Genomic DNA, 5,024 nt, shown 5'->3' on the forward strand with positions numbered 1-5,024 from the left:
GAGGCTAGCTAATATCCCTGTAGAATACAAGTTCATGAATCTAGCATGTATCCACTTATTTTTAGACAAGATTAAGGTTAAGAGGACTTCCTATATGAAAAGCACTCATTCGTTTGGAATTAGGGTTCCTAAACATAGCCAAAATAATTCTGGCCCAATTCCTTTCTTTGACCTTTTCCTTGTTGTAATTGAGTGTTACTATGCATTGTGACATCACCCAACTGTTAGTTATATAAAACACATCAACTATTACCTTCTCATGCTAATACCAAGCATGTTTCCTGCATTATTTACACATGTCAAACACATGTTCCAAATATCAAGACAATCATATCTATCAATTGGAAATCAACCTTTACCAAGACTAGTAATCATGTCATAATTTATAGTCAACTCATACTCATTAAACATAACACTACAATTGTCACCTATTACACTCAAGTACATGCCATCTATCTAAACACATATGTGTTAGTAGAATCATCTTAGAAGAAGATCATTCATTCAGGAAATCTTATAGACACATACTCATATCATGAAATTAATCAAACATTCAGACGACAGATACATGACATAATAGACACCAACACTCAAACACCAATTAATGACGTAATAAAGCATTCAAGCACCAAGTAAATGACACAAGAAAGCTAATGCCTTATTATATCTCAAGAGAGGCCATCTTGACTGCACAATCAATCCAGATTAGCATGATATAACTTCACGACATATCAAATAAAAAATAAATAAGGTCATGATACCCATAATAGTCACTAGCTAACATGTTCACGTCATAAATTCATCAAAATTTGTCATTTATGCATAGAAATCACATATGCATGAGTAGTATAGATTTTTACAACACAATGTCACAAATAATTCAACTCATACCCGAATGCCTTAACCCTAACCATCTACATATGCCAATCCAATTTAGCATGATACGTATAACATCAAGATCTTAATGTAATAACCCTAATCATCAAGTTACTAGCATATAACAACAACAAGTTATATATCATGCTCATCAACTACATATAAATTAACCATTAGGATAACTATCATATAACAAAAAAAAATTAACATATAACATACACATCAACAACATATAAAACAATCATCAAGTTATCTAACATAAAACAACAATAGCAATTCCTACAACCACATGTTACTATCATTCATGACTATCAAACACATGTACATATGACAGCACTAATAAGCTAACATCTATCATGTATGTAACCATAAAATTAATAGACACGTACATAAACCTAATGTATATAACCCTAATGCATATAACAATCCATTAACTAACATACCAGCATGCCCAACATCCAAACATGTATGACAAAATGCTCTTGCCTCAAGGTCCAATGCTGCAACTTCACTTTGACTATCTGCATCTCTTGCTCTATCTCAGCCAACAGATCAACATCATAATAACCGAGAACATCATGATGACCTAATTTGATACAATCACCTCACAGTGCATGTCTTACCTACCATACATGCATAACAAATACATATATAGCCATACACTCATGATGACACATCCCACAATAACGACCTCAACCTTCACATGGCAACATCACTAAAACCATGATCTACACCATATAAATGCAACACGCACACAGAATACAAGCATAAGATACACGTAAGAAACTGACATCAATGCATGACCAACACATTTCCCATCCAGCCCAAGGGGTGAACCATGCTCTGATACCACTCTATGGTATCAAATATGACCTAAAGAGAGCACAACCTTGCTCTGATACCACTCTCTAACACCCTTTCCCATATCTACCCAAGTAACCAACCAACCGGGGTAAACATGTGGCAAGATGCTACTATGATATGATTTAACCTTCTAGGTATCCTTAATGAAGTGGAATTGACGAAAACCCATCAAACATACCTTCCACATTGACAACAACACTCCTAAGAGCCATCCAAACTACACAAGTATCATGTCGTTAGGTCCCACTGACGTTTTAAGCTATTAGACCTATGGATGCTCCTATTCAATGGGCATGCCAACATCCAGAGAGCTCTGGGTGCTCCCACAAGTCTTCATGTCTACATCCATGGACTATTTCCAACTGACTTGTGTCAGAGTCTACAGGATTTAAGGCACTTTTCAAGGCCATAATTTTGGCCATTTCCCAGAACTTGTTGTAACTTGTAGCATCCATTAAACACGTGAAGAGAAGACTAATAAACCAAAAACTAACTCGACAACTAGGCCTAACCATCCCCAACCGGGACTGACATTCTATCAAACACTTGGCATCAATACAATCTATAGGTATAGCATACAAGACAAAGCATGAATGGTTGAAAATTCTTATGAGACATGACAAGAAGGACCACCACCTTCTCCTTTGAACTGTTATGACATCACTTAGGTCTTGCATCCATCATTTTAACAATTACATGTAAATACATTAAATAACCATGACATGAACCTAGTCACTTAACCATTCTTATAACCAACATAAAACCATGAAAACAACAGTGAGATAGCAACAATTAAATCCACATATAAATAAGTACAAAAGAAAGATAAAATATCTTTTATTAAACATAGGAAAATTTAACCAGGTTCGGGACTTACACGTATCACCTAACCATAGACATGGCTAGACCAAATATTTCTTTCAACCAGTCACCCCTGTTCTATATTCCAAGCATGAATGTGGGATCTCATGGAAAAACCAATCCAAAAACAACCAAGGGAATCTAGAGGTTAAATCATGTCCAACCTCACCATTCTGTGATCACACTAAAACAATTGCTCCGATCACAAAACTAAACCCAATTTGGAATGCCATCTGAAATCCATCACTATTCTTTAGGAACTTTTTGTATTCTTGTCTCTGAGGCTTTACCGCAATCCAATCCTGGATCATGAGGCCCTAAAATGAGACACCTCCCTCACGCTTTACCATGTATCCTGCTGAAACCGGTCAAGGTATTCCTAGGCCTTTGGGAATGAACCTTGAGACCATGTCCACCGCAGATTCTGAAATCCATCCCGCAATTCCAAAGCTCAAAATGAAGATCAATGTACGAACACACTATGGCATATGAAAAAAGGCAAGGCTAGGCTAAAAACCACTGTCATAACCTGACAAAATGATTCCACCGAAAACAAGAGAACCATATGCCAACATGCAAAGCCATGCATGTCAAAACCATCAAGGAAATCATACATGCAATATGTTATGTGCAAGTATTCCCACTAAACTTGCTTGATCGTGCTCTTCCTTGAATTATCCTTTCTTTCCTTCCTTTCTATTTGCTTTCTTTTCCTTCCTTTCTCCAGAGCTAGAGTGCTCCAAGAAAATTCTAAGCGTTCAAGAGTGAGAGAGAGAGAGAAGAATGAGAGAGCTCCAAAATTGAACTGATGAAGCTTACATTAACCAAGCCTCCCCACTCATCCTCAGAAGCATTTTTATCAACAAGGCCTCTATTTTCTTTAATTTCCATTATTTTCCTTCTATTTCCTCCTCACATGCAACCCATGATATTTCACCTCTCTTTTCTCCTATTTTCCTTTATTTTCATAAATAAATGTGCCAAAAATTCCTTTTTTCCTTTTTAATGCCTTTTCCTTTGCCTTTGCCAATTTCCTTTAGCCTTAAACACATCCAGTGATTCCCACTAGGATATATTTGCCCAACATTCAACTTAGAATAAATGTCCCTTACCCTTGGTCTTATTTTTCCTTTATTAACTTTTATTACATGGAATTTTCACCAAGGTTGTTACAATTTCACTTGTACTAAAGTAGTTGAACTATTTCAGTTATTTTAGTCCTCAACATATTGAGAATGTGTTGTAATGGTTGCAATGATGATTGCATCTTGGTGGACTATTCCGCTAGATGTTAGCGAATCTTTTCTATTCATGTGTCTCTACTAGGGTGGTACTATTACCTCTCTATTAGAGGCTCACTTTCGTTTCCCCCTGCAGTAGAAGAATCTTGACATAGCTATAAATGGACACTCAACAGGCACACTCACTTGCTTTTCGAAGGAACATTTGGGTTCCTCTCTCTTGTTGATAGTTAGAGCCAAGGAAAACCTTTAAGAAAACTATAACCGAGTCATATTCTAGATGGGGCTCCTATCCCAAATGGTGTGAGGTATAATTGGGACCACATATTGGGGATACCCCTTGAATGTTGGCAGGTGCAGCACTATCAACAATTAGGTAATATTAAGTCACACATAGATATAAATTATCGTCACCTTGGATTTACCCCCGACGTGTCACTTATATCTTCAAAATTCATTTGTATCTTCTGATGAGTATATTCTCGGTGAATTTGTTTTGTATGTACCAAACAATGTCATATTTATCCAAGAAGTTTGAGGATACACTTTCCCCTGGTCCAGACCTTTATATATCTCACTACAATTTTAATCATTAATTTGTTAAATTGTTACGCGAATTGGAATTTTTGTCATGCCATAATTCAAGACATATTTGTCTTAAACATTCTAGGGAACAGATGGATATGTGATTGTTTTTCTAATTTCACAATTTCTCTTAGAGTAGGCGGCTTTGTATGTGTCCTTTGTGACATTGATATTGTGTCTCTTATGGGGAATTAATATTACATATAGAATTATACTCCAAAAATATTTCATGTCAGGTGAAAATGTGGAAGTCTATTCAGTCAGTTGCAAAAGCAAGTGATGATCTAATTCAGGTGATTTTGTAATAACGACCGTGAAATTTCAAGGGTGGTGTCGATATCATGGGCATATACAACTATATTTTCACTTGAGAAAGATACTTCACTTGAACACATGTTTTTATAGTCATCTGATTTGTCCCAGGGTATATAAACCCACTATGATCAACACTACTCCCACTGCATTCCACACATTAAGAATTAAAATTCACAACAATAGAAATGCTTATACATTAAACATTCAAGTGTGTTTTGTACTTATATATCTACAATGGAAGAAATTGATTAAATTTCTTTTCAAGAATTGTTTTTATATGCT

This window comes from Pinus tabuliformis, chromosome 6 (assembly GCF_031772625.1).
Source record: "Pinus tabuliformis cultivar Carrire ecotype Pingquan chromosome 6, CPIR1, whole genome shotgun sequence".
NCBI classification, from domain to species: domain Eukaryota; kingdom Viridiplantae; phylum Streptophyta; class Pinopsida; order Pinales; family Pinaceae; genus Pinus; species Pinus tabuliformis.